This window comes from Spermophilus citellus (genome assembly GCF_964194105.1).
Source record: "Spermophilus citellus genome assembly, chromosome: 9".
NCBI lineage: Eukaryota > Metazoa > Chordata > Mammalia > Rodentia > Sciuridae > Spermophilus > Spermophilus citellus.
The window spans coordinates 29,444,753-29,464,958 of NC_138191.1; the positions used below are offsets into that span (position 1 = coordinate 29,444,753).

The 20,206-nt window shown below is 37.4% G+C and overlaps 1 long non-coding RNA gene across 1 annotated transcript in view; it reads right to left on the reverse strand.

Moving 5' to 3' along the window:
• Nucleotides 1-19,947, reverse strand: part of LOC308656958 — a 31,588-nt gene extending 11,641 nt beyond the window's left edge. The window contains exons 1-2 of the long non-coding RNA XR_014023815.1: nucleotides 19,886-19,947; nucleotides 17,939-18,089 (exon numbers count right to left, since the gene is read on the reverse strand). This is a non-coding gene — a long non-coding RNA (uncharacterized lncRNA). The remainder of the gene's footprint in view (nucleotides 1-17,938; nucleotides 18,090-19,885) is intronic.
• Nucleotides 19,948-20,206: the final 259 nt, after the last annotated feature.

Sequence of the window (20,206 nt, forward strand, 5' to 3'; positions counted from 1 at the left end):
AGGCCTGGGCCTCTTGGTAAGTAACTTGATATTTTGCAGATTTTGAAAACAAAACCAACACAGAAAATATTTGAGGGGTGAAGAGAGACAACTCCATTGTTAGCTATACTTGAAACATCTGGTTGAGATTTTTTTTTGTCTAACCCTAGTTTAGGTTTTATCTCCAGTCATTATAGGGGTGCTTAGATGGTGAATCAAAGAGATGCAGATCAGTATAATGGAGAGGACCCTGGATAATATAAAAAATAACTCCACAGAAGGTTGCATATGGTTGTTAAACAGTGATGGTGTTTGTATGGTGCAAGGAGGGCAGCAGACATGTGCATCTACCCAGTCTTTTTTTTTTTTTTTTAATTGTAGTTGCAGGTGGACAGTATGCCTTTATTTTGTTAATTTTATGTGGTGCTGAGGATCGAACATGTCTCACACGTGCTAGGCAAGTGCTCTGCCACAGAGCTATGACCCCAATCCGTCCTCTGTGTCTTATTTGCTAGAGAAGCCTCATAAATACTGATGATTCATACTGGCTTTCACAGGAGTTCCAAACAGAATTATATAATGATTTTATATTGTGATTCCTGACATCCCATGGTAATAGCATTATCATTTATCACCATTAGTACATTTATAATTTGCATTATTAATAATATTTATTGATGGACTAGGGATATAGCTCAGTGGTACAGGGCTTGCCAGACATGTGTGAGACCCTGAGTTTGATCTCCAGCACTGCAAAAAAATTTATTGAGCATATGCTACATATGAGGCCTTATCTTAAGCACTTTATAAAACCTCATTTAATTCCTAACTATAATTTTGTGAGAAGGATGTTATTATTATCCCCAATAATATGGAAAAGTTAAGTAATTTGACGAAGTCTTACAGCTATAAAATGGTAGAAGTCATGCTTAATTTCCTGGTGCTAAATTTCTGTTTCATGTAACTGTTTTTTATCCATCTTGCATGTTTTTAAAATGTTTCCTTGCAGTGATGCTGAGTATTTGCTTTCCCTTAAAAATAAATTAATTTGAGTTCTCTCTCTCCTTTTCTTTGTTAGCATGTGGCATAGTATAAAAGTACATGTATGAAGAAGACTTGAATTGGGTGTCAACATACCTTATATACAAACAGAGATATAAGGATCTGTCATTTTATTTATTTTTTCAAAGAACCAACTTTTAGTTTTGTCAATTTTTTTCAATTGTTTCTTTTGTTTCGATTTCATTGATTTCAGCTCTAATTTTTTTCTTGCCTTCTACTGCTTTTGCTGCTGATTTGTTCTTCTTTTTCTAGGGCTTTGAGATGTAGTGTGAGGTCATTAATTTGTTGACTTTTTCTTCTTTTAAGGAATGAACTCCATGCAATGAATTTTCCTCTTAGTATTGCTTTCATAGTGTCCCAGAGATTTCGATATGTTATGTCTGTGCTCTCATTTACCTCTAAGAATTTTTTAATCTCCTCCTTGATGTCTTCTGTAACCCATTATTCATTCAGTAGCATATTGTTCAGTCTCCATGTGATGCAGAATTTTTTATTCTTTATTTTATCGTTGATTTCCAATTTCATTCAATTATGACTTGATAAAATGCATGGTAGTATCTCTACTCCTTTGTATTTGCTAAGAGTTGCCCTGTGGCATAGTATAAAAGTACATGTATGAAGAAGACTTGAATTGGGTGTCAACATACCTTATATACAAACAGAGATATGAAAAAATATGGTATATATATATATATTAAGAATTGTAATGCAAAAAAAGTACATGTATAATGGCATAAGTTGATGTGAACATACTTTATATACAGAGATACAATATATGTGTAATAAGGATTGTAATGCATTCCACTTTTGTCGTGTATTTAAAAAATAATAAAATCAATAAAAAACAAAAATAAAAATAAATTAAAACAAAACTATAAATGAATCAAAACAAACTATAGGACTCTGCTTGAACTTAGATAAAAACAGTCTGGTCTCCAAATTAGCATAAGTGTGAAAATGTCATCTGTTTGAAAATAATAAACTGCACTTATAAATCTGATCTTGTGAGGACTTGCTTTCTAATTTATATGGTAAAACCCTTGAAGGTGAGCACAGAGAAATAAATAACCTGTTTAAAACAAAAGGAAATGTACCTGGACATGACCAAGAATCTATCAAAAGAGTATCAGAGAGCTTCACATTCAGGTTAATAAAAATGGGTGAACTGCACATTTCCAAGGAGAATCTGGAACACTATTCAAATAACAAAGACTTAAAGCAAGCTGGGCTCACTGCCCAGAATAATAGGCACATGCATTCACAGAATTTTGTCCACCATTATATGCTCACCCACCCCCACATCTAACCTCATAACTCTATCAAGAAATAAGTAAAACCAACGCAAGAGATGTTGATGTGAGAAAGTGACCCAAGTGAATAAACAGAAACAATATCGTATTTTAGCATTTAAAAATCTCCATAATAGTCCACTCTGTAACACTTTTTGGCTATGTAAATCTTTACTTTGAAATCTCCAGCTAAATATTGTAACCAAAAAGTGCAACTTTATTGTAATTTAAAAAAATATTTTTATTAGTTGTTGATGAATTTTTAAATTTTATTTATTGGTATGTGGTGCTGAGAATCGCACCCAGTGCCTCACACATGCTAGGCAAGCGCTCTACCACTGAACCATAATTCCAGCCCCCATTTTATTGTAATTTTAACAAGAAAGGTTTTCATGAATTGCACATATCTTCTAAGGAAAAAATGTTCTTGGTAGTAATTAAAGCATTTTCTGGAGAGAAATGCATGAGGAATATACTCTACAAGATGATCTTTGGAAGGTGCTACTTATCATTCCCTTTATTTAAATCTAATTTTCTGTTGTGCAGCCTTAAGTAACTGCTCTGACTTCTTTATTCTTCTTTATTTTACAGTGAATAATACCTTCTTTGTGAATAAGAGGACTGAGTTTCAAACTCTATGGTGTGACTTTGGATAGAGGGAAATATTAGTTATTATTAGTTATATGTTATATTAGTTATTATTGCTATCACTACATAGCAGATCAGCCCAAAATGTTGTGGTTGAAAACTACACATATTTAGTATTTTATTATGTTTGTCAGGTTTGTGTTGCTGTGACCAAAATACTGATGAGAACAACTTAGAGAAGGAAAAATTTATTTTGGCTCACAGTTTCAGAGTTTCAGTTCATGGTTGGTTGAGTCCATTGCTCTGGGCCTAAGGTGAGGCTGGCATATCATAGCAGAAGGGCATGGCAGAGAGAAGCTGCACCGGACATGGTGACTGAGAAGCAGAGGGAAGAAGGGGGAGTTGGCCACAGGGAAGTTGAACCCTTCCACAGCATGCCTCTAATGACCCACCTTTTCCAGTCTTACCCCACCTACCTACAGTTACAACCATTTAGTTCATTCCAACTAGGATGGTCTGATTAGGTTACAGATCTCATGATCCAATCATTTTGCCTCTGGATATTCCTTCATTAACACAGGAGCTTTCTTGGGACTTCATATAACATTATGCTCAAAGATTATAAAGTTCAGGAATCTGGGAGCAACTTAGCAGGGTACCATTAGCTGAGGGTCTCTTATTCTCTTGTAAGGTTATAGTCAAGCAGTTGTCTAGGGGTGCAGTCATCTTAAGACTTGACTGATCCACTTGAAGATCCACTTCCAGGCTCTCTGCCATGGTTGTTGGCAGGCATTATTTCCTTGGAGGCTGTTGGAATAAGTTCCTGTGTACACCATAGGTAAGTTTACAATATGGTAGCTTACCTCTCCTCCTAATTGATGGAAGCCACAATTAAAATAACCCAGTCTTGAAGGGGACATCCCATCCCTTCTATCTTATTGTTTTCACTAGAAGTAAATCATTAGGTCCATCCCAAACTCCAGGGAGAGGTATTTAAACACGTCTTTGATTACCAAAGATCATTGAGAGCCATTTTAGAGACAGCCAACCATTTCCTGAGCTCCTGGAAAGTAGAGGAGCAATAGGAGTCATTCCTCTTTTCTTTTGGATGGAGGCTAGTACAATCAAGCACAAAATGCATAGGGAGGGTAACCAGAGCTGAGGCTGAAGACTATGACAAGCCATTTAAGCTTCCTTTCAGTATGTTGGCCTGTATCCTCAGAATAATAATAACCTCAAGCTCGACTTTTGGGTATCTTACTTCCCTCCATGTCACAGGTAGAGTTCAAAGTCAAAGAGGACCAGAGGTTAGGCTCAATCCTTGAAAATTATTTGAGCTAAAGAATTAGTGTTTTACTGTCATCTGAATTGGCCGCTGAGCTATATACATACTTCAGTAAAAGAAAACTGGAAGCAGAGGCCAAGACATAGTCAAGAACCGGGCCCATTGTTCATCTCTCCAGGTTGAGGTTCAAAGCTATAACACCAGTGTTCTACCCAGAAAGTCAGTTAACAAATGGCACAAACAACATGAGACCAGAGAAATGGCTGTCTTTGCAAGACAGATATAGGCAGAAAGGCAGGAAGGTAGGCCCAGGCTATCCCACCACTAGAAACTAGGTAAGTTATCTGAAGGAAAATGCAAATGCCTCATGCCTCCAGGGGCCCGACAGGTAGCATAAATCAATGAGGCAGGTTAGGTGTAAGAACAGAGAGAATAGTGTCTGTGACTGTAACTATCTGGAGCCTTTGAGGCCCAACACACAGAAAATCCGAGGCCCCATCACATCTGTAAAATAGATTCTACCAGCAGAGGGCACCTGTAGATGGTTTTCATTGTCATAAAGTAGTTGTGGGTGAGCCGCTATTACCAATAGAGGCTCTGGTTTGAAGTTTTCTAAGCAGCTTAAATTCACTGCAGCCTGCATAGAAGATGAAGTGTGGTTACTTTGATTTCCAGATCTGACTTCAGACTGTTTGACAGGAAGACTAGAAGTGACAGATTTGATTTTTGAGGTGAGCAGGAAGGTACCTCTCTCCAAGTTGGGGCTAAAGATTTTCTGGAAAAGACAGGCTTTTAAAAAAAAATTGCATTTAGTTAAATTAGTAGCAAGTCATGAGGTAACCCATATTTCCCCCCTCTCCTGTCATCTTTCCTTCTTGTCCTTTTCTGCCATCTTCCCAATGCTCTAGTTACCACAGAAACTTGCCCTTGAGACTTGAAACTATTTAGGTTGGAAGAGCTGGTGTTGGCTCAGATAGCTGTTTTTACCTTGTGGTGTCTCAAAGATGCGCTGATGTGTGACAGTTCACAGTATACAGACAGAGCTGTTGCTAACATTTGGTCAGCAGAATATAGTACTAGAGAGACCATAAGGTTGCCTCTTGGCATACCGCCTGGGGATGAAAATCCAGGTCCCTGACAAAGGTGAATACAGTAAGGCATTCACTCCCAGGATGATATAGATACAGGGTCAGATCCTGTCTTTATTTAAAAATTGCATTCAGGAGCCAGCATGGTGGCAGGCTTCTGTAATTCCAGCAACCCAGGAGGCAGAGGCAGGACAATTTCAAGTTCAACTAGCTTGGGCAACTTAGCAAAACCCTGTCTCAAAATAAAAACTAAAAAGACTAAGGTTATAGCTTAGTAGTAGAGTGCTCCCGAGTTCAATCCCTAGTGCCAAAAAAAATTGTGTTTACATATTTTGGCATTAGTTTTGTTTCCAAAACTATTGTATTAAAAATTCACTTCTCTTAATTACTGAGTTTTGGGCATCCTTTGTGTTTTGCATCTCAGGTGTGCATTGCTCCTTTCATCCTAGTTCCAGCCCTGAACATCTTCACAATTGAATCACAAAGTTCAACCAGCCAGGCACGGTGGCACAGGCCTATAATCCCAGTGGTTTAGGAGGCTGAGGCAGGAGGATCCCGAGTTCAAAGCCAGTCTCCCACAAAAGCAAGGTGCTAAGCAACTCAGTGAGACCCTGTCTCTAAATAAAATACAAAATAGGGCTGGGGATGTGACACAGTAGTTGAGTGCCCCTGAGTTTAAACCCCAGTACCCCTTGTCCAAAAAAACAAAAAACTTGAACCAGTTGATTTGGTCCATTAGCATCAGGACCTTTTGGCCTTGATTTTTCCCTCCATTTTTCTCCTGAGAATTGATCAACACCAACAAATGAGGGATGCAATAATTCTTTTCTATGTGTCACCAACTCTTATTTAGTTAAGCTCAAGTATTTCTTTACCTGTTATTATATTACTGATATAACCTAAAAATGAAATAACTTATCTGATTAAAATATTATTTTAGTTGAAAGGAATTATAGTGGTTAATGTTAGACGTCTTTGTTTTCTTTTGCTAAACTGATATGAGTTTGATGAGATTAACTCTTACATCCACTATGCTCACTTGAACTTTGCAAGGATAAAGGACTGTTGTGGTTTGCTCATCTTTTGTATAGAATTGCCAGATATTTGATACTGAACTCAATAGCTCAGTATTTTGGCTTCTTGTATGCTAAAATGAAAATGAAAACAAAAGTGAATACACAATGTAACATTTTTCTCATTAAAATTTTCTCCTGATTGCATAAGGCTTTTTGAGACTGTGTCTTGATAACACTTGCCAGCTGGAAGAAAGGACAAAACAGCTGTTTAAACTGTGAAGAAATTGGCTTCCAGTAGTTGTAAGTGTGAAAGAGGGAATTTGTCTTTGTTGTTTATTTTGCCTTTGTCCTGGGAGTGATTATTTTGATGAACCCTCTTGGTAGTGCAGATGTGAGCCAAGTATCAATGGCGAGAGGGGGTAGCTCCTCATACTGACTGGTGAAGTAATGCACTATAGACACTTTGGATTATGATGTAAAATATTTTGTTTAATAGTGACAAAAGCTGAACTGGGAGGAGTGGTCAAAATCAATTATTTAATAATTTTAATTATTCTTAGGAGATACACACTGGACTAGTTAGGGGTGAAGACAATGCATCTTACTTTCAAATGGCTCATCGAAATAATAGCAGTGCTAGCATGGTGGTGCACACCTGTAATTCCAAGGACTGCAGAGGCTGAGGCAGGAGAATAACAAATTCAAGGTCAGCCTGGGCAACTTAATGAGACTCTGTCTCAAAATAAAAAATAGAAAGGGCTGGGAATGCAGCTCAGTGGTACAGTGCCCCTGGGTTCAATCTCCAGTACTGCAATAAGTAAATAAATGAATAAATAAAAACAGTAGCAATAATTGTATGTGTGTATGTTTGTGTGTGTATGGAGAGAGGGTGAAAACAAATGTAGCAAAATATTAATAATTGATGGATCAAGTGAAGGATTTATAAGACTTCTTGGTACTATTTTTGCAACTTTTCTTTTTTAAACTTTTTAAAAATTCATAATGGAGAGTATTAAAAAAACAATGATACATTTTATATATATGTATTCATCTATCTATCTATCCATCCATCTATCCTCAGAGAAAAGCTAGTAGACATCATGATACAAGAAGCAAAGGCAAGGACTTTGTATGTCTGGCTTGTCCTCAGCAACATGTTTTTATAATTGAAAATACAATCTGAGACTTAAACTAGGATCATGCTCTCCATTTAGTTATCATTCTGATGGATTTTTAAGCCAGCCTGAATTGACTGATCGATATACACTTTCAGTTTTCCTGAGTGAAAACTGCTTACTCCATCTTAGAAAATGACTCAGGAGAGCTGGTGGCGGTGGCGGCGGCGGCGGCAGTGGCTGCGGAGGAGTGGGTGTGGCGGCGCACTCGCACGCACAGCCTGGTGCCAGAGCCAGGATCACCAGGCAATGCTGAGCTGACGTGGAACTGGGGCGAACAGTCTGGGCCTCTCAGAACACACACAGAGCCCGGATCGGCTGAATTCAAGCTCCCGTTCGCCTGCTTCCCGCAGACAAACAGCTGTGACTCAGCACTAATCCATCTGGCTGAAACAACTGGTCGGCCCTTCTGTTCCTACGGAGGTAAATGCCTACCGAGCCTTCATAGGTTGTGGCCACAGGTTTGAAACGGGGCTTGGGAGAGACAGTAAGGACCCACCCGTTGCATTGGTCGCCCGGCAAAGGGAAAGGAACTGTCGCCATTTGCAAGAGATACCACCATGGCAGAGAACTAACGTCATCAGACTGCAGCGCAGGAGATAACTTCATTGAAACCTGCGGCTACAGGTGTGTAATTCCCTAGCCTTCCCTCTCTACACATCGGGGAAACCTTAAGGGCCCCTCCCAGCTCTCCCGTGAGCGCGATAGCCAGACCAAGGGAATCAGAGGTGGCGCGGGATCTGCAGTGCGGAACTACCACTCCCACCAGTGCTGACAGCTGAGGTCTCTTGCACCAGCTACCGGGGGCGTGGCTACCGGAGGGCAAGTAAAATTCGCTGAGGATTCTCAGCCCCAAGCTCTACAAACTTAGGGTCTGAGGGAATGGCAAACTGGGAGAGTGTGCCCAGTCGTTCATGAAAACAGGGCTCCCAGGAGCACCAGACCTGGCGTGTAGCCAGTATTGTGGTGAGCGGCACCCGTGAGAGGGGCCTGGCTAGAGGAAAAGTGGGAAGTGACTAGTATATACATTTTTCTCAGCAGCACATGGATCCTTCTCAAAAATAGACCATATATTATGCCATAGGGCAACCCTCAGTAAATATAAAGGGGTGGAGATAATACCTTGCATTTTATCTGATCATAATGGAATGAAACTGGAAATCAATGATAAAAGAAGGAAGGAAAAATCCTACATCACATGGAAAATGAACAATATGTTACTGACTGATCAATGGGTTACAGAAGACATAAAGGAGGAAATCAAAAAATTCTTAGAGATAAATGAAAATACAGACACAACATATCTGAATCTATGGGACACAATGAAAGCAGTTTTAAGAGGAAAATTCATCGCCTGGTGGTCATTCCTCAAAAAAAGAAAAAAACAACAAATAAATGAGCTCACACTTCATCTCAAAGCCCTAGAAAAGGAAGAGCAAAACAACAGCAAATGTAGCAGAAGACAAGAAATAATTAAAATCAGAGCGGAAATCAATGAAATTGAAACAAAAGAAACTATTGAAAAAATTAACAAAACTAAAAGTTGGTTCTTCGAAAAAATAAATAAGATCGACAGACCTTTAGCCATGCTAATGAAGAGAAGAAGAGAGAGAACTCAAATTACTAACATACGGGATGAAAAAGGCAATATCACAACAGATGCTACAGAAATACAGAAGACAATTACAAATTATTTTGAAAACCTATATTCCAATAAAATAGAAGATAGTGAAGACATCGATAAATTTCTTAAGTCATATGATTTGCCCAGACTGAGTCAGGAGGATACACACAATCTGAACAGACCAATATCAATGGATGAAATTGAAGAAGCCATCAAAAGACTACCAACCAAGAAAAGCCCAGGACCGGATGGGTATACAGCGGAGTTTTACAAAGCCTTTAAAGAAGAATTAATACCAATACTTTTCAAGTTATTTCAGGAAATAGAAAAAGAGGGAGCTCTTCCAAATTCATTCTATGAGGCCAACATCACCCTGATTCCGAAACCAGACAAAGACACCTCAAAGAAAGAAAACTACAGACCAATATCTCTAATCAACCTAGATGCAAAAATCCTCAATAAAATTCTGGCGAATTGAATACAAAAACACATCAAAAAAATTGTGCACCATGATCAAGTAGGATTCATCCCTGGGATGCAAGGATGGTTCAATATACGGAAATCAATAAATGTTATTCACCACATCAATAGACTTAAAGATAAGAACCATATGATCATCTCGATAGACGCAGAGAAAGCATTCGACAAAGTACAGCATCCCTTTATGTTCAAAACATTAGAAAAACTAGGGATAACAGGAACTTACCTTGACACTGTAAAAGCTATCTATGCTAAGCCTCAGGCTAGCATCATTCTGAATGGACAAAAGTTAAAGGCATTCCCTCTAAAATCTGGAACAAGACAGGGATGCCCTCTATCACCACTTCTATTCAATATAGTTCTCGAAACACTGGCCAGAGCAATTAGACAGACGAAAGAAATTAAAGGCATTAAAATAGGAAAAGAAGAACTTAAATTATCACTATTTGCAGATGACATGATTCTATACCTAGAAGACCCAAAAGGGTCTACAAAGAAACTACTAGAACTAATAAATGAATTCAGCAAAGTGGCAGGATATAAAATCAACACGCATAAATCAAAGGCATTTCTGTATATCAGCGACAAAACTTCTGAAACGGAAATGAGGAAAAACACTCCATTCACAATATCCTCAAAAAAAAAATACTTGGGAATCAACCTAACAAAAGAGGTGAAAGATTTATACAATGAAAACTACAGAACCCTAAGAGAGAAGTAGAAGAAGATCTTAGAAGATGGAAAAATATACCCTGTTCATGGATAGGCAGAACTAACATCATCAAAATGGCGATATTACCAAAAGTTCTCTATAGGTTTAATGCAATGCCAATCAAAATCCCAACGGCATTTCTTGTAGAAATAGAATAAGCAATCATGAAATTCATATGGAAAAATAAAAGACCCAGAATAGCAAAAGCAATTCTAAACAGGAAGTGTGAATCAGGCGGTATAGCGATACCAGATTTCAAAGTATATTATAGAGCAATAGTGACAAAAACAGCATGGTACTGGTACCAAAATAGGCGGGTGGACCAATGGTATAGAATAGAGGGCACAGAGACTAATCCACAAAGTTACAACTATCTTATATTTGATAAAGGGGCTAAAAGCATGCAATGGAGGAAGGATAACATCTTCAACAAATGGTGTTGGGACAACTGGAAATCCATATGCAACAAAATGAAACTGAATCCCTTTCTCTCGCCATGCACAAAAGTTAACTCAAAATGGATCAAGGAGCTTGATATCAGATCAGAGACTCTGCGTCTGATAGAAGAAAAAGTTGGCTCCGATCTACATATTGTGGGGTCGGGCTCCAAATTCCTTAATAGGACACCCATAGCACAAGAGTTAATAACAAGAATCAACAAATGGGACTTACTTAAACTAAAAAGTTTTTTTCTCAGCAAGAGAAACAATAAGAGAGGTAAATAGGGAGCCTACATCCTGGGAACAAATTTTTACTCCTCACACTTCAGATAGAGCCCTAATATCCAGAGTATACAAAGAACTCAAAAAATTAGACAATAAGATAACAAATAACCCAATCAACAAATGGGCCAAGGACCTGAACAGACACTTCTCAGAGGAGGATATACAATCAATCAACAAGTACATGAAAAAATGCTCACCATCTCTAACAGTCAGAGAAATGCAAATCAAAACCACCCTAAGATACCATCTCACTCCAGTAAGATTGGCAGCCACTATGAAGTCAAACAACAAGAAGTGCTGGCGAGGATGTGGAGAAAAGGGTACACTTGTACATTGCTGGTGGGACTGCAAATTGGTGCGGCCAATTTGGAAAGCAGTTTGGAGATTCCTGGGAAAGCTGGGAATGGAACCACCATTTGACCCTGCTATTGTCCTTCTTGGACTATTCCCTGAAGACCTTAAAAGAGCATGCTACAGGGATACTGCCACATCGATGTTCATAGCAGCACAATTCACAATAGCTAGACTGTGGAACCAACCCAGATGCCCTTCAATAGATCAATTGATAAAAAAAATGTGGCATCTATACACAATGGAGTACTATGCAGCAATAAAAAATGACAAAATCATAGAATTTGCAGGGAAATGGATGGCACTAGAGCAGATTATGCTTAGTGAAGCTAGCCAATCCCTAAAAAACAAATACCAAATGTCTTCTTTGATATAATGAGAGCACCTATGAACAGAGCAGGGAGGAAGAGCAGGAAGAAAAGATTAACATTAAACAGAGACATGAGATGGGAGGGAAAGGGAGAGAAAAGGGAAATTGCATGGAAATGAAGGGAGACCCTCATTGCTATACAAAATTACATATAAGAGGTTGTGAGGGGAATGGGAAAATAAACAAGGAGAGAAATGAATTACAGTAGATGGGGTAGAGAGAGAAGATGTGAGGGAAGGGGAGGGGGGATAGTAGGGGATAGGAAAGGTAGCAGAATACAACAATTACTAATAGGGCATTATGTAAAATTGTGGATGTGTAACTGACATGATTCTGCAATCTGCATTTGGGGTAAAATTGCGAGTTCATAACCCACTTCAATCTAATGTATGAAATATGATATGTCAAGAGCTTTGTAATGTTGTGAACTACCAATAAAAAAAAAATCTACTACTGAGCTACTGAAAAAAAAAAAAGAAAATGACTCAGGTTTTAGTGATGGTGTGGGTTGTTACAAATGTTTGGAAGCTACTTACAAATTTATTATAATATTGTTTCTGGTTCCATAAACTTATTTATTGACCCTAACATCAATCTTTTCGAATTTTAAGGCCTGATGTCTGTGTTCAAAGAAAGGAGAGTTATTCAAATAATTCACACAAGTCTTTCCTCACTATTCAACCCCCTTCTGAGAAATTTACATATCACATTTCTTGGATGATTTCCCCTCCTCCAACATCAAATACTCATAAATATTGGGTGTTGAAAGGATGAGGGGGATTGTGTGAGTAAATTGCCACCAGCTGTCTGAAGGCTTGGTCATAATTTCTTCCTTGAGGTTTTGTTACAGCTGACAGGGCATAACCAATGAAAGAGATGAGTCTGAAAACACACACACACACACACACACACACACACACACACACACAGGCACGCACACACAAGACAGTTGGGAGATAAAGGGAGGAAATGCCCACTTTTTTGGTCTCTAGGACTCTTGCCAGCAAGTGGGAGAACCACTTATTCAACTTCCTTGTAAGAACTTTGGTCTCATGATAAATCAGGAAGCTGAAAAATGGAAAATCTGGGTCATTGGCCTAGACTTGGAGAGCAATTTGGAGCATAACTGAAATTAAAATTCACAACTACTATACAGGGTGGAATCCTGCCTGGCATGCAAATATTAGGGAAAAATACCTGATTTATAGAATGTTTAAAATGTGCTGGGTACTGAATTAAACACTTTCAGTGTATTATCGCATTTTGTTTTCACAGTGACCCTATGGAGTGGTCATTATCATTAAGCTTATTTTACAAATGAGGAATCTAAAGCACAGAGTTATAGTAACTTGACCAACATCACAGGGCTGAAAATTGACCACAGAGCCAGCAACTTGTATAGTCTGCCAGTGCCATTGGCTACAGGGCACTGTCCTTTCAGATGATTGGTACCCAAGGCAATCACCCAGGGGAGGCTGTGAACATTTTTTTCTACCAGTGAAAATTGAAACATTTTTTTCAACAATACTTTTTTAAAATTGATTTTTAAATTGTTATTTGACAATTATTGCATCAATTTATGAGATACAATGTGATATTTTGACATATGTACACATTGTGGGATGATTAAAACAAGCTAATATGTTTTTAATGAAAGTACTGAATTTTACAATTTTAGTATCCTACCTGAATGCTGCCTACTCTATGAAAATTTCTCTAGTCAAATTTAATTTTGTGCTCTCTCCTTCATGTTCTGTTCTCTGTGCTTTATACAAACTGATTTGTGTTATGTTTGATGAATACTTGCCTTGAGTTCTACGTGACGTTTTAAATGTGTAGTACAATGTCTCGCAAGAGCTTTGTGTTTGCTCAACTAAGGTTGAATCAAATAAACTTAGGTAACCAGATTGTCCTTGAGTTTTGTCATCTTTGGGGAATAAAATTAAGACCCATCAGTATTAGCTACCAGATTAAAGTCCCTTATAAACCTCCTTCTTGCCTACCATAAGTATTTATGCTTAACCTAAGGGTTGTTTTCCATTCTTTCATAAACTTTTCCTGCTCTGATCTCTGTTACTCTGAAGCACAGCTGCCACTTTGCCTGCTATGTATAGTCTTCAGAGCCCCACATCTCACCACCCGCTTCCCTGCTCCAGCTACTGAAGGGCAGATTTTGCCATTCATGTATGTACAACTATTTCTCTCCAGGTTACTTGAATGACCTGTGTAACTAGGTACATCTATGTGATGTAGTTCTGCCTGTTAGGCTCTTACATTGAGAACTTAGACTCATACATGTTAACAGAGTTGAATTTATGAACCCTACTAGAAAGTTTTCTCCATGGAAAAGTCCAGTATTACATACTTGGCTTGCTGTATTTGTAGGTTCCACATCCATGGATTCAACTGCAGATGGAAAATGGGGGAAAAAACTGCAGCTATATTGAACATGTGTAGGCTTTTTTTCCTTGTTATTATTCCCTAAACAGTTCAGTATAACAACTATGTATGTATCATTTACATTTCATTGGTGCTGTAGTTTGGATCTTGAATGTCTCACAAGGACCATGTGTTAAAGGCTCGTTCCTCAGTCTGTGGTACTGTTGGGAGTTGGTAGAACCTTTAAAAGGTAGGGCTTTGTGGGAAGAGGTTGGGTCACTGGGGTGTGTCCTTAAAGGGGATATTGCAGCCATAGCCCCTTCCTCTCTCTCTTTTTGCTTCTTGGCTACCAGGAGTTGAATAGGGCTCCTCTACCACGTGTTCACACCATGATGTTCTACTGTACTTCCACAGGCCAAAGGCAACAGGGCCAAGTGCTACAGACTGAAACTGTGAGAAAAATAAGCCTTTCCTTTTTCTAAGTTGATTATCTCAGGTATGTTGTCACCACAATGACAAACTTATAATCAAGAAATAATTTAAAAATTGACTAAATTATGTATGTTATGCACATGTATGAATATGTCTCTGTATATCCCATTATTATGTATAATATACCAATTAAAATTAATTTTAAAAAGTTATAAAAGTATTTGGGAGGGTGTTCATAGGTTACATGCAACTACTATACCATTTTATATAAGGGACTTGAGCATCAGTAGATTTTTTAGATTTTTGAGGGACCAATACTGTCATGGGCTGAGGACAAAGCCTTCAATAAATGGGCCTTTGTGAGATAATTAAGATCTAAACTATAGCACCAATACAATATAAATGCTACGTAAATTGTTCTTATACTGTATTATTTAAGGAATAATGACAAGAAAGTCATCTTTCATTCTATACGGTCTTAATTCCTTCCAGTCCATGCTGGTACAACTCACTTGTACTAATTTATAATCAACTCTTCTGGATAAATGTCATACCACATGCCATTCTGAAAATGCTCTCTCTTTTTTTTAATTGATTGGACTGCTTATGAGTCTGATGTGAGGTAATGGATTCTTTAGATTATTAGAAATGTTTTTGTCCAGGGGAGAGGCACACCCTTAAGATTCTTAGAGGCCATTTTGTTTGACTGAAAGGATGTATGAGACATCCAGTAAATCTTGAGGTCTATCCGTGGGTCTAACAATAACATCTTGGATTTGACTTTTGTCCTGAAGCCAGTTCTTATTTTGAAAGCTACTGCTGTCTGAAGAGATGGGGATGAGAAGCAGTTTTTCAATCTAGCAAATCCTGGCTCTTTATATTTTCCCTGAATTCTGCTCAAAAACTCACTCTTTTTTTTTTTTCCGTAGCTCAGGTTTTTCTATTCATACTTTATTATAATGTGGTTTTAAGAAACCCATTAGCACTTTTGAAATTTGGCCTAAAAATCTTCTGAGCCTGATCTGTCCATTCATTAGGTGGATTTTGTATTTTCCACTTTATCAGAGGCAATGATTTTGATAAACTTTCTGCCACTATATGATGTAGGTCATCTTTTTCCAGTCCCCTGTAGTATTTTCTTCACTGTCCTTTACAGTTTTCCCATCAGTCTCTGCAAAGTTCTTCCAGCTTTCACTAGCACTTTCCTTGAGGCCTATCTGGCTTCTGCTGCATCCATGTAACAAAGTCATTGCCATTTGTTTTAGATTTTATTACAGCAGCATCCTGCTTCTAGAAAACAAATTTGGTTACAGTTATCTAACACTATTTAGTAAAATATTCCAAAACTTATGGCTCAGTACCACAAACATTTTATTTATATCAAGATTGGGGGTGGTTCATAATTCTAGCATAGTTCGGCAGGGCAGATCTACTTTCATCTTGGCCACAGCCAGGCTTGTTCAGTTTTGTCCAACTAATGAAGGACTCTTCACACCTCATGCCTGGCACCTCAATGGGAACTGCTGGATACTAGGGCTCCATTAACCTTCCCCCTCTCTGTGAGTCTCAGGGCCTTTTATATTGTTTCTCTAGCATGGTAGTTTGACTTCTTATGTGGCACCTTACGGCTTCAAAAGCCAGTATCCCAAGAGTCTCACATGGAGCTGCAAAGCTACTTATTGACCCGTCTTTCACAGTCAGACATCTCTTTGGCTGCATCCTATTAGTTTAAAAAAAGGCCAACACAAGTTAAAGGTAGAAGAATTTGATTCTACTTCTCATTGGGAGAAGTAGCCAAGAATTTGTGGTTGTCTTTACCACAGATCTCAGAATGTTTCCAGAAGCTGGGTGCTGTGGTGCACACCTTTAATCCCAGCAGCTTGGAAGGCTGAGGTAAGAGGTTTGCAAGTTCAAAGCCAGCTTTAACAATTTAGCAAGATCCAAAGCAACTTAGCAAGCTACTTTCTCAAAATAAAAAAAAAAAAATTAAAAAGGGATGGGTATGTAGCTCAGTGGTTAATCGCCCCTGGATTAAATTCCCAGTACCAAAAAAAAAAAAAAAAAAAAAAGGAATAAATCCAGAAAGGACATTGTTTTAAAATCCAGGGTTAGAGAGATGGACAGAGGACTTCGAGGGACCAGGCAGACATCTGCTGATGAGTAGTCAGTTGAATAACCTATAGTGATCAGTGAAGTGACAGATGTTGCAGACATATTGTCCTCCTATCTAAGTGTTCAGAGAATGTTAGGTGTAAAATTAGAGAAGCACTGTGCATAATGGTTGAGCATAACATTCTGAAACAAAATTGATTGGTTTAAAATATCAACTTTGCCATATATCAGCTCTGTGGACTTAGGTAGTATTCTTCACCTCAATGTGCTCCACATTAATTATTTATAAAATAAAAATAAGGAGAGCCTACCTCATAAAGTTATTGTGAGGATGAAAGAAGTTATTATACCCAATACTTTTAGAACAGAATCTGTCAAAAATATATTAGACATTATTATTTTTCTTATTGCCATATAGATCATGCAGTTACCCATGACAAGAATCATAGTCCTTCTTACTCAGAATGAAGTTAGAGCGAAGAAAAGAAAAATAATTTTTAAAAAATTTGGAGCTGCAAAAGATATGACTTTTTATTTTGTGTTCCCTTTACTCAATTAAAATATTTTCTGAATCACAATTAGTTGACCAAATTAAAAGCAGTTCACTCAGTAAGGAATAACTGGTTTAATTCATTGATATCATATATATAGATTATTTCAGTTCTAGTCCATAAAACTGGAAGCAGATACACAAGGAAGAAAATGTGTGACTTTTGTATAGCGATTCTCTATTTCAAATGGTAATAAAAAATAATATGTCAGGATAGGCCAGGATATGCTGCAGTAACAAATCCTTAAATCTCAGTTACTTAGTAAAAAAACATATGTTATTCTCATTGCACATGTTTCTGTTTGGGTCAGCAGTTTGGTTGTGATCCTCATAATATCCCAGATCAGATTAATGAAATCTTCATTTCAAAACATACTGATTTAGTGGAAATTGACAATGGCCAATCATATTCTGGCTCAGAAAAACATCTAGATTTTATCTGAGTAACCACATGAGACATCTTTTCATGTTTCTATGGTCAAACCAAGTTTCATTTCATTGGCTAAACAACTAATTTTAATTAGGGTAGAAAAGGGTAAAGTTAACATCTCCCGCCCCCCAAGGAGAAAAAAGTTTGATGAAAAGCCAGAAAGCTCTACATGTAGTTAGTGACTGGTAGATTATGTAATTGTTCCACAAATATTCATTCTTCAACCCTATACTCTGGGTGAAGACTACTCTTTTCTGAACCCATGACTTTGGACTACATCGTATGACTTACTTTGGTGAATGGAATATGACAGAAGGAACAGTGTACTGGTTCAGAGCAGAGACTTTTAAGAGATGTTTTGCATCCCTGCCAACTCTCTTATATTTCTGTATTCTTCCAGGAGAATATTCCCCAGATTGCTGCTGCTGCTTCAGCAGGGGTCCTGGAATGAAAAATGTATGAAGCTGACTTAACCTATACCCAACCATATCTAGAGCACAGATCCTTGAGTAAGAAATGGATGTCTGCTGCAAAATCCTGAAATTCTTTGTTAAATTGCATTGTTTCAGCAAAAGATGACTAATGCAGTAACTCAACATAGAAAGATTTCCTGAATACTGGCTGCTATAAATAATGGTTTGTAAGAAAGCATATGAAATAGAAACTTACTGATTAATAGTCTTAAGAAATGGGGGCTGGGATTGTGGCTCAGCGGTAGAGTGCTCACCTAGCACGTGCAGGACCCAGGTTCGATCCTTAGCACCACATAAAAATAAAGGCATTGTGTTGTGTCCATCTACACCATATATATATATATATATATATATATATATATATATATATATATAGTCTAAGAAATGTAAAATAAAATGATGCAAAATTGTATCCTAAATAGATATAGTTATGTATCTAAAATACCTTATAACCATTGAATCATTTATCTGTTAAATAAGGAAAAAAATTTAGAATGATAAATCCTAATGCCAAGGATAAATAAGATGATAAAATTAGAATCCTTTTACCCTACCATTCCTAGGTCTAAGAAGTTATCCTAAAGAAATAATTTCTCTTAGTCCATTCTGGGCATTCCTTAGTCCTTTGCATTCCTATTATGCTGGGTAGCTTTATAAAAAATAGAATTTATTTCTCACAGTTTTGGAGACTGGTAAGTCCAAGACAAAGGGGCCAGCAGATTCAGTAACTGGGGAGGGCTGCTGTCTACTTTCAGGATGGCTTCTTGTTGCTGCATCCTCCAGAGGGTATAAATGCTGTATTCTCACATGGTGAGAGGGACAGACAGGCAAAAAAGACTAGGCCACTCCCTTCAACCTATTTCATAAAAGCACTAATCCTAGTAATGAGGGTATGGCATTCATGACTTAATCACTTCCCCAAAGGTCATACTTCTTAAGCTCTACTCTTTAGTCTCCACAGTCTATGAATTTTAGAGGAATCCACACATTCAAACCATAGCATAATTCAAAATAATAAAATAATGAAGGCAGGAAAATCTTATTAAGACATTATTTATTAGAATCTAATATTAGAAACAGCATAACTTTGTAATAGTAGGATATAATTAAGTAAGCAATGGTTCTACTGAGAATATAAAACATTATACAACCATTAGAATAACAAATATGAACATTCCCTAAAACATGGAAAAATATTTTAAAAGTGAAAAAGAATATACACTTATGTCTAAGCTGTAATTATATGTAAATAAACATAACCATATATGGATAATGGTTGAATGGCATATGGAGAAATGTAAACATTTGTGCAGGAATAGTTATATGAGTGAATATTTTTCTTTCGAAGTCTAACACAAAAATTGTTTTTTGACAACAAATATGATTTTATATAAAACAAAGAAGTTTCTCTTCTTGAGAATGTATTCTTATCTGTATAAGCCTTTTGTTTGTGTATTCGAGTCAGTGTTTGGATTAAGAGTTACACTTTTAAGAGACTGGAAAGAAATTCAACAAATTTCAGGATAAAACCAACTACTATGTTTAACCATAAAGCTCTCATAAAAAATGTAAAAAAAAAATTTGAAAAAATATTCAACAAATTATTAACATTGATTATCTCTGGGTAGTGAGGATAATTTATTTTTTGTATACCTTTATGTGTTTTTCAAGTGTTCTATGATAATATTATGAATTTTTAAAAATAGTTATTTTAAAAACAAATAAGCCTATTTTGTAACATCACTTCTGAGAGCCCACAGTTTACCTGGTTAGTGCTATAATTTCTTGAATGCAATGCGTGTCTGGTTGTAGACAGAGCTCCTCTCTCCAACTCAATAGCCCATAATTTGATTTGAGACACAACTAAATATAGCACCAACTTTGGTATGGAGGATGGAAATCTGACTCTCCCTGCTTTTTTTGCTTCAGAGGCAACAGGAGATTCTTTTCAAGACAGGTGGCCTGTGAGCCTTGTCAATGGTCAGACTGGACCTTCAAAATTTTCCTGATAGCATTCTAAGCTCAGGAGCAAATTCAACAAAACTAAGTGTTGGGGTTGGGCCCAGAGGCCTTTTAGACAGATTCT